This window comes from Trachypithecus francoisi, unplaced genomic scaffold (genome assembly GCF_009764315.1).
Source record: "Trachypithecus francoisi isolate TF-2019V2 unplaced genomic scaffold, Tfra_2.0 Lachesis_group5, whole genome shotgun sequence".
Classification (NCBI taxonomy): Eukaryota; Metazoa; Chordata; class Mammalia; order Primates; family Cercopithecidae; genus Trachypithecus; species Trachypithecus francoisi.
The window spans coordinates 56,663,901-56,675,424 of NW_022681470.1; the positions used below are offsets into that span (position 1 = coordinate 56,663,901).

At 40.6% G+C, this 11,524-nt stretch overlaps 1 non-coding gene across 1 annotated transcript; it reads right to left on the reverse strand.

Moving 5' to 3' along the window:
• Window positions 1–5,388: 5,388 nt before the first annotated feature.
• LOC117077073 lies at window positions 5,389–5,512 on the reverse strand. Its single transcript, XR_004434659.1, has one exon.
• Between the last annotated feature and the right edge of the window lie 6,012 nt (window positions 5,513–11,524).

Below are 11,524 nucleotides of genomic sequence, written 5' to 3' on the forward strand. Positions count from 1 at the left end.
GGCTGGAGTTCAGTGGCACAATCTCGGCTCACCACAACCTCTGCCTCCCAGGTTCAAGAGATTCTCCTGCCTCAGTCTCCTGAGTAGCTGGGACTACTGGTGCACACCACCATGCCTGGCCAATTTTTGTATTTTTAGTAGAGATGAGGTTTCTCCATCCATGTTGGTCAGACTGGTCTTGAACTGCCGACCTCAGGTGATCCGCCTGCCTCAGCCTCCCAAAGTGCTGGGATTACAGGCGTGAGCCACCAGCTGTGATTCAAGATTTTTTGCGTATGTATGAATAAGTATTTTGGTGTGCTGCAAAAGCCTTTTCAAATTATCAATAGTTTTTTTGTTTGTTTGCTTTTTGTTTTTTTTTTTTTTAAGAATGAGCTGATATTGGCTTAGGGGACCTGCAGATGGAAGCTCACCTCTAAGGAGAGGGCTGGGCAGATGGGTTGATGTTTTCCCCACCTGTGAATATGTAAAACAAAACCATTATCTCTGAGGGACTTTTTAATATCAATGGCAGAACAGAGATTTGTGTGCTTAACTTAAGAGCTGGAGTCATATAAGCATCTTGGGAAAGCAAGTTTCAACCAGCTACTGGTGTCATGTATGGTTATATTTATCTATAAATGGAGCTGTTTGTGGCAATTTAATACCATTCTCTTTGTAAAGTGAATATTCATCTTTCAGAAAAAGAAGTGATGTTGTGAAGAACTTTTTTTAAAGATAAGATAGGTAACAGAGTATTAATACGATAATAAAATGACGCAGTAAAAAGTGAAAAACTGATCAGATGGAATACTTGCTGAACGGCTGTCCTTGATAGGTCCTTGACAAGAGGAGTGAGGATCTATATGTATGTGGACTAACTGGCTCAGCTAACATGGAGAGTTCATCTACAACGGGAATAAGCAGGAAACTGGAGTAAGTGGGAAGAGATGCTAGCAGGTGGGTAAGGCGAGGGTGGATGTCTAGGGAACTTCTAAGCACGTTCAGGTTTCTTCAGTGAAACGAGAAGCATCAGCAGAGTGAAGATAGAGAGGAACTATTGGAAATTTAAGAAGAATGCAGACAGTGTGAGTCTTTTGGCAGGGAACAGTGGCTCACACCTGTAATCCCAGCACTTTGGGAGGCCAAGGCAGGTGAATCACTTGAGCTCAGGAGTTCAAGACCAGCCTGGCCAACATGGCGAAACCCCACCTCTACTAAAAATACAAAAATGAACCAGACGCAGGAATGTAATCCCAACTACTCGAGAGTGTAGTGTAATTACCAGGTACCACTGTCAAGGTCCAATTTGTGGTTCAAAGTTATGAATGTAAAATAAGACCAATCAGCAGAGTGTTAATATGTAAAATAAGACCAATCAGCAGAGTGTTATGTGTTAATATGAGAATACTCATTTTTAAAAACTTATGCACTCTCGATGATTCATATGGGAAAAAGGAAAAGCTAGAGAAAAACGAGGTACCTAAACATATTTTATGAACAAATGATATACAACAGACTTGACAAATAAGATAACCCCTTATAGTATAGAATCTATGAAAGCTACAATTTTTAACAAGCTTGTTGAAATGTTTTTCACAGAATCTAGTAATTTTTAGACATTGAAAATGATGAATTTCTGATATGTGCCCAGGATGTAAATTATTTTTTTAAAGAAATTTTTTAAATTTATTTTGTTTAGTGAGACGGGGTTGTTCTATGATGCCCAGCTGGTCTTTAATTCCTGGACTCAAGCAATCCTCCTGCCTTGGCCTCCCAGAGTGCTGGAATTTACAGGCGTGAGCTACCACACCCAGCCACGGGATGTAAATTCTAAAATCCAGGTTACCAAAAAGATTATACCTCAATTATATTCCACTTTGACAAAAATGTTAATATTATTAAATATATTTGTATATTAGACATGTGAACTTTTAGAAACAGAAATTTTTGTCTACATGTCAGCACCAAAACCAATTTGTCATTACCAAATGCATTACAGTACTGCATTTGGCTTTACTTTCACATCAAGAAATTTCTTAATCTTGAACACCAATCTCACACATTCGTGTGATTAAAGAAATCTTTACAAATGGGAAATCGGTAAAGGAAGGTGTCATGCGGTTGTCACTGACAATGGAACAAACAAGGTTCTGAGTGGCTTAAGAATCACAGCCATATGTTTAGTTCACATCATTTGGTTATATGTGCTCAGGAAGTAATTATAGCAGAGGGTAAAGTAACAGAATTGTCGGCTGTGGCAGCAAGATTGGGGTCACATTCATCATTCTTCTGCAGTGAAAGACAACAACATGACATGTAAGAGGATATAGAGCTGCCTGATCATGTACTCATATAACATGGTCAAACAATGAGGAAGAGTAGTTACTGAAGAAGGAAAAAGAAAAAACAGTTACTTGTTCAAAAGAAACCCTTAGCATTATACTTTACAGAGATGAATAGCTACAGCACAGAGTTCACTCACAAGCAGTCCCTTGCAGAGAAAGGGGTTTGTTGGCTGGAGAGTCCCACGAGAGGGTAAGTATTGCCTGATGATACCTGCCATGGGGAGCTTCAAGTCATGCCGCTCCACCAAAGGTGCTGGCATTGGTGTGTGTGCAGTGAGTGAGAACTGAGATGCAGATGGAAATTCAGAGCTTTTGCTAACCTGAAAACCGGTTACATTGCTCCACTGGTACTTTTCCAAACCCAAGGCTTAAGGATAAATTTTGTCCACATAATTATATACATCACGTGCATACACTTTTTTTTCTTTTAAACAAGGTCTTGCTCTGTCTTCCAGGTGGGCACGATCATACCTCCTGGGTTCACCTCCCACAGTCACCTCCCAGATTCAAGTGATCCTCCTGCCTCAGCCTCCCAAGTAGCTAGGACTACAGCCATGCCACCACATGTGGCTAGTTTTTTTAATTGTTAGTAGCGGCTGGGCATAGTGGCTCACACTTCTAATTCCAGCACTTTGGAAAGCTAAGGCAGGCAGATTACTCGAGTCCAGGAGTTTGAGGCCAGCCTGGGCAATATGGCAAAACCTCATTTCTACTAAAAATACAAAAAATTATCCAGGTGTGGTGGTGCACACCTGTAGTCCCCTCTACTCAGGAGGCTAAGATAGGAGGATCACTTGAGCCAAGGGGGTCAAGGCTACAGTGAGCTGTGATCACACCACTGCACTCAGCCTGGGCAACAGAGTGAGACTTGGTCTCAAAAAATAAGATAACTTTTAGTACGGGTGGGATCTCACCATGCTGCCCAGGCTTAAATTTTTTAAAACCAAAAACATGAGCACAACAATATTCAGTATTTTTCTGTAATCAGGCAAAAAAAGCTTAAATTTGTGGAACTGCCTCAGTGAAATTGCACAATTACCAATGACCCAATCTTTAAAGGCAGAATACGAAGAGTAGATAAGTCTTTATTTGGCTACAATTCAGAGGTGAGAACATCCAACAACTTGGTGAAAAGATGACTACATGGCAACGAACATTATATCCCCTCACTGCCCTTAGCTGAAACAAGCATCTCCTTAGTAGGCAAAAGTACAATCTGAAGAATCTGCAAAGGTACAAGCAGACCAGCAGCCAAGATCTAGGTAGGAGGTATCGTGCCTGGGCCATAATGTCAAACTTCTAAAATATTACTACAAAAACTTTAATATGAAATTGTAATAATAATTATGCTTATTGATCTTATTTTGATCAACTGGATTTACCCTGGTATTAAAATATATATATATAGATTTTTTTGAGACACAGTCTGGCTCTGTCGCCCAGGCTGGAGTGCAGTGGCACGATCTCGGCTCACTGCAACTTCCTCCTCCCAGGTTCAAGCGATTCTCCTGCCTCAGTCTCCCGAGTAGTTGGGATTACAGGCACCCACCACCACCCCCAGCTAATTTTTTGTATTTTTAGTAGAGACAGGTTTTCGCCATGTTGGTCAGGCTGGTCTCAAACTCCTGACCTCAAGTGATCCACCCACCTGGGCCTTCCAAAGTGCTGGGATTACAGGCTTGAGCCACTACACCCGGCCATTAAAATTTATTTTTGATGGTAACATTTGCCTTCAGCCTCAGTTCCACTGAATATTAATTTTAATAGTCAACTTTTTACATTTGGCCAGAATGTAGGCGGTGCTCTTCTACTTCGTAGGTAAATAAACCATGTGTGCATTGCATAAATACAACATGAGAAGAAAACTGGCCAAAATGTTGACCAATTAACTGGGTGCCAGTAAATACTTTTCTTCTTTGTACATATTTTTTCTGTTTCTTCAAATATATCTATAGCTAGATCTAAATACAGATGAGTAGGTTGGTAGGTAGGTAGATAGATTTAAGAAGAAAAACAAATTCTCTTTTTGCAAAAATAACAGTTATGTAACATATCTTTTAAATGCAGATTTTAACAACTCTGCTATTACATTTTATTACAAATGAGCCTGTTGAAATTGTTTTGAACATTATGGTAGACAGCCTGGGCAACATAGTGAGACACCATCTCTACAAAATTTTTTAAATTAAAATTAGCCAGGTGTGGGGACATGTGCCTAAAGTCCTGGCTACTCGGCAGGCTGAAGCAGGAGGATTAGTTGAGCCTAAGAGTTCGAGGCTGCAGTCAGCCATGATTGTGCGGCTGCACTCTAGGCTGGGAAACACAGTGAGACACCGTCTCTTAAAAATAAAATAAAATGGCCGGGCGAGGTGGCTCAAGCCTGTAATCCCAGCACTTTGGGAGGCCCAGACGGGCGGATCACGAGGTCAGGAGATCGAGACCATCCTGGCTAACACGGTGAAACACCGTCTCTACTAAAAACTACAAAAAAAAAAACTAGCAGGGCGAGGGGGCGGGCGCCTGTAGTCCCAGCTACTAGGGAGGCTGAGGCAGGAGAATGGCGTAAACCCGGGAGGCGGAGCTTGCAGTGAGCTAAGATCGCGCCACTGCACTCCAGCCTGGGCGACAGAGCGAGACTCCGTCTCAAAAATAAATAAATAAAATAAAATAAAATATTATAACACTGCACAAGTTCTGACTTTTGAAGTTCACGCCGGGGTTCTACAATGATTTTAAATCGCCCAGATCTTGGCTTTTGCATCATTATGTTTGCAATGGGGATCAGAGATCGAGTATTCATTCGGTTAATTAACAACCTAACTATTGCAAATAGGGGAGGAGAAAATTTACATCTACTACCTTATTGCAAAGACAGGTTTAGGCCATTTGGCAATTGTAGTTTAAGACAAAATAATGAGAACTGAAATGCTGAGTATGAACGTGAGATCAATGAGAACATCACTCAACCTAAGTTTTCCAAGTAACTGATTCCAACCAGGAACTTTTCTGTGAAAAAACTGGGTTTCTTTTTTGTTTTGTTTTGTTTTGTTTTGTTTTCTACAAATGTCTAAGGTAGGAAAATAAGGCTTCCCAGCACATGGCAGTCTTGAAAATGATCCTCAAGATCTGATCTTTGCCTTCAGCCTTGGCTGAGGAAAAAAGGGACCCCCCCCCCACCCAGACTACCCACCCACTGTGGGAGAGAGGACCTGAAAATGTGTTTTTTTGAAAAAAATACACAACTCTATAATATATGGAAAAATGATCATTCTACCTACGTCATGGAAATTTCTAAAAAATAAAAATGAATTAAACATGTTAAAGTATAAAAGAAAAGAGAGAAAAGAAAAAACAAAACATAAGAAAAGTAAAGATAAAAGACAAAAGAAAAAATATGTATTTGGTCTTAGGATAGAAAATAATCTTTTTAAACAGGACAAAACAAGCCCACTAAAGTAGTAAGGGAAATAAAGAAACAGTAAATTTTCCTTGCATGACGTACAAGGATGTATGATGCAGAAATATTTATAATAGCAAAAAATAAGACACTATAAGCTAAACATCCACCACTAAACAAATTATGATACAGTCATAGAATGGAATACTATGTACCCATTAAAAAGAATGAAATATATCTGAATGTCCTGGCATGGAAAGTGCTGCAAAATATATTGTTTGATTTAAAAAGAAGTTACAAAAAATAAGTATAGTAATAATTCTGTTTTAATAAAAAATGCACAGAGGTATGTGTGTATAAATGAGTCTACATGTAATAAGAATACTATTTTGAAAACAAGAAATGTAGTCCTTATTTCCTCTATAAATCATATTCCCCTACAGTCCTATCATCTTACAGCTACAGGGAAAGGAGTTGAAATGCTGCATTCACATGGGGAATGATATGACCTGACCATACAGAAAGGGGAAAAACTAGAGAAAGCCCTTCATCTTCTAGAGATGGAGCAAAGATTTGACTAATAAAGGCCAGTCCATTATCAGACTGTATAGAGGTGGGAAGGCCAAACTGAGGAATTATGTCTGACAAAAGGGAAGAAATGACCGCGGTGGCTTTTTCAGACCCTGTGGGAAAAGCCTCTACCCATCCAGTGAACGTGTCTACCCAGACATGTTTCCTGACTTGAGGCATGTAAGTAAAGTGCAGAAGAGCCAGAGATTCCCACCTGCTCAGGGGAGCAGGACATGCTGCAAGGACTTAAGAAATGGCAGGGACTTTGAGCCAGAATGCAGCAGCCACAGGACCAGAGACTGTGTTGGAGTCCTAGCTCAGCAACAGCAGATGCTAACACATACCAAAGACCAGGTGGGACTAGTTCTATCACTGATGGTTTAGTGAGAACACAGGTTGACACACACAGGGAAAAGCAAAGAACACCTCAGCTGGAGACAAGCAAGAACTCAGAGGACAGCAGGTGTATCTTCCTCCATCACCTCTCAATCCCCAGATACACTTCTCCCATCACATGAGACAAGTCGGCTTTCCTCCACACCCAGATGCCTCTTGGAGGGGAGCCAGGAGTGGAGAGAAATCTTGCAAACCTGAGTTAACCTGAAATGGGCATAACTGGAAGAAACTGAGCCAACACACATTGTCAAACAGATGTTCCAACCACAGCATCCCTGGCTACCCATGCATAGAAGCTATACATTTTTGGCATAATATGAATTACAGACTATTACATTTACAACAAATTACAGTAGAAATTCGAAACTCATTTTGAAGATTCAATGAACATGACATAGTGATAGTCTGGATATTGAAGTGTTAGAGAAAGGAAGAAGTCACTTATGGCCCACAGATATCTAGTTTGCATGCTGAACAGGAGATAATACCATTAACCAAGACCTAAACATAGAATAGAGAACACTTGACATAGGAATGATAGGAAAAAAAGTTAACCAATCTGATTTTGAATCTGTTGAATTTAAGGGTCTTTGGCATATCCTGATAAATGTTTCAGGAGGCAGCTGGAAATTCTGATTCAGAAAAAGGTTTTGAAAGTCCATCATCAGGAACAGGTAGAATTATTGTGCTTCTGTAGTCAACCCTCCATAAATATTTTTGTTTTTTGAGACAGAATCTGGTTCTGTTGCTCAGAATGGAATACAGTGGCAAATCTGGCTTACTGCAGCCTCAAACTCTTGGGCTCAAGCCATTCTTCCAGCTCAGCCTCCCAAGTACCTGGGACTACAAACACACACCACCACACCTGGCTAATTTACTTTATTTTATTTTTTTATAGAGATAGGGTCTCACTTTTTTGCCCAGGCTGGTCTTGAACTCCTGGACTCAAGACATCCTCCTGCCTCATCTTCCCAAAGTGCTGGGATTACAGACTTGAGCTACCATGCCCAGCCCAACTCTCTGTAATTAAGCTCTAACTGGGTGGTAATCTCATCCCAATTACAAACTCCAAGAAGGTAAAAATATATATATATATATATATATAATATATATATATATATATATATATCTTATAGCTCTCCAATTCCCATCAGATTGTGCTGAGCATAGGCTAAGGCCCTGTGGATACCCAAGATTGAGCTGTTAAACACTTGCTTTCTTGGTGGGTGGTAAACAGTGAGTACAGGTGGTATTTTCAGAATAAAAAGGATCTCAGGTTGGCAGAGATAGTTGCTCCTTTTATGTGCCTTCCCTTAAGATGGTGAGGTACTTGTGCTGTGGAAAACAATGCCTGTAGATCTTGGAAGATGTGTAGATATGAACCAAAGGCTCCCTTGAAATCAGAGGTCTTAAGTTATAGCCTAACACCCCCCACCAAATGAGTCATTCACAGCTCTTTATGCTTCAGTTCCTTCCACTCACACAAGTAAACAGAAGCAAAATGCTTCTAGTTTGTCTTAGTCAATATATTGTGAACATGTTAAAGGCATAATCTATAAATATCCTGGAGATTCATCTTAACCCACTCCACAATAGAGTGAAAGGCTACTAAGTGTAGGCTCTATCTTGAATCATTGTTTATTTAAACACTTCAGAAAGCAATAGACAGAAGAAAAGTTCACAGAGTAGGTTCACAAATAAAATATAAAGGGGGCTCAAAGCAATACACTCACACACTCCTTTTAATTTGATTACACAGAACTCTTTGCCTTTCTCCCAAAACTCTTACTCCCAAACATACGCTGTTTCCTCTGCCTGAAAGACCACCAGATTTCTTTTTCCTCTGGAAAACTCCAACTCATTCTTCAAGACCCAGCTCAAAGTTCCTCCCTTCTAGGCAGGGGTGGTGACCTGTGACACAGCGTCATCTCCCTCCTAGGCAGGGGTAGTGACCTGTGACACAGTGCTTCAATACAGGAGTTTTTTACATTCCATTGCCACCTATTTATATTTGTTTCAACCAGGCATCGGGACTCACGTCTGTTATCCCAGTACTTTGGGAAGCCGATGCAGGTGAATTGCTTGAGCTTAGGAGTTCAAAACCAGCCTGGCCAACATGGCAAAACCGCTCTCTTAAAAAAAAAAAAAAAAAAAAAAAAAACATATACACACACACACATACACACAAAATTGGCCAGGAACAGTGATACATGCCTTTAGTCCCAGCTACTCAGGAAACTGAAGTGGGAGGATGGCTTGAGCCAGGGAGGCAGAGGTTGCAGCGAGCCAAGATTGTGCCACTGCATTCTAGCCTTGGCAATAGGGTAAGGCCCTGTCCCAAAAAAATAAAAAAATTTTCCCTACTAGACTTTGAATTGAAGGCTAGAGCTATAGGGGAGGGAGACCATTAGGACAAATACCTAATGCACGCAGGGCTTAAAACCTAGATGATGGTGGCCGGGCGCAGTGGCTCATGCCTGTTATCCCAGCACTTTGGGAGGCCGAGGCGGGCATATCACGAGATCAGAAGATCGAGATCATCTTGGCCAACATGGTGAAACCTCATCTCTACTAAAAATGTAAAAAATTAGCCAGGCGTGGTGGCGCGTGTCTGTAGTCCCAGCTACTCGGGAGACTGAGGCAGGAGGATCACTTGAACCTGGGAGGCGGAGGTTTCAGTAAGCTTAGAGTGCCACTGCATTCCAGCCTGGTGACAGAGCAAGACTCTGTCTCAAAAAAACAAACAAACAAACAAAACAACAACAACAACAACAACAAAACACCCAGATGATAGGTTGATAGGTGGTGCACCAAACCACCATAGCACATGTGTATCTATGTAACAAATCTGCACATTTTGCACATGTATCCTGGAACTTAAAGTAAAATAAAATAACAAAAATTATAGGCCGGGCACAGTGGCTCACAGCTGTAATCCCAGCACTTTGGGAGACCGAGGCAGGCGGATCACCTGAGGTCAGGAGTTCAAGACTAGCCTGGCCAACAGTAGAAACCCCGTCTCTACTAAAAATACAAAAAAAATTAGCTGGGCGTGATGGCAGGCGCCTGTAATCCCAGTTACTTGGGAGGCTGAGGCACAAGAATCACTTGAACCCAGGAGGCGGAGGTCGCAGTGAGCTGAGACCATGCCATTACACTCCAGCCTGGGCAACAAGAATGAAACTCAGTCTCAAGAAAACATAAATAAATAAATTAATTAATTAATTAAAAGACTAGAATGATATAATTCATTATTTTTTAAACCCAGAACCTAAGTACGCATGAACTAAGGTAACTTAGTTCTGGGTTAAGTTCACATGTACTAAGTAAAAAAATTACTACACATTGTTAGCAGAAGATGCTCAGTAATTTGAATTATGCCTTTGCTCCTCTGTTCCAGGTCTGTAGTCTGATGCCTTGGAATCAACTTACACAGAAAGGAAAGAGTGAATTCAGGTATCAGTTATACAACTTATTGACTGTAACCAATCTCTCTCTCTTCCTGGAAAATATAAAACATTGTGCAATAAATACCATATGCAAATGTTTGGCAGATTTAATTATAATACTAAAGTTTCTAGAGAAGCATCTCTATTATTCCTTCATTCATTTTCTGAGTATTCAAAGACAATAACAGGTGGAAGGTATCTTTGGCTTTATCTGACAACATTGTCATAATGCATTTTGACATTTTTAAATGCATTTGGAGCTGATGAAATGGAAATTTTGGATTTTGGCAGTAGAGAAAGAACTTGAATTTCAGCCAGTGGATTCCCAAGATAAATAATAGTGATTTATATCGAAAATGTAACTGAATACAGGTCAACAGCTAGCAGCTCAAAAGCCAAACTTGAGAGACAAGGGTTGGTGGGAGGAAACGTAGGTTTATTTGGAAAGCTAGCAAAATCAAGAAGATGGTGAACTAGCATTCTAAAGTATCATCTTAATCAGTACAAATTTCAGGTTCTTTTTATTTTAAGGGCAGGGGAAGGCAAGGGGGTTGGGATCAAGAAGTAATCGATAAACACAGACATCTGGGTGCCAGCCAGGGTCCGAGGAGGTTGGGAACTTCTTCGTTTTTGGTCAGATCACAATGCTCCTATAAATCTTTAAGAAAACAGAGTTCATTGTTTACATATTTCTCTTTTAATCCCAGAGTTAGCTTTTAAAACTACATTATTGCTATTTTTGTATATTATCTCAGTGCTCTAAAATTATCCTTGCCTATGTGCAGGAATGGGTAAATGCCGCTTAAACAATACTGGAGTTAGTTAATGGTAGTTTTTTTTTTTTTTTACTGTTTCACTGTTACAATTCTCCACTGTCAAAAGCTCATTCCACAATCTTGTGAGATTAGGGACACTGGGACGTTTTCTCCCAACTGGCTACTTCCAATTGAACACGGCCAATGTACAGCACCTATGGAATGAAACCATTTGACTTGGCAAAGAGCTGATATTCAGGTCCTTGTAAGAAAATGGGCCGCGCACAATAGCTCACACCTGTAATCCCAGCACTTTGATAGGCTGAGGCAAGAGAATTGCTTGAGTCCAGGAGTTTGAGACCAGCCTGGGCATCATAACAAAACCTTGTTTCTACAAAAAAATTAAAAATTACCCAGGCATGGTGGCACATGCCAGTGGTCCCAGCTACTTGGGAGGCTGAGGTCCCAGCTACTTGGGAAGCAATTCTCTAATTGCTTGAACCCAGAAGTTCTACACTGTAGTAAGCTGTGATTGCGCCACTGCACTCCATCTTGGGCAATAGAGTGAGACTCTGCCTCAAAAAAAAAAAAAAGAAAAGAAAAGGAAAAGAAAAGAAAAGGAAAGGAGAG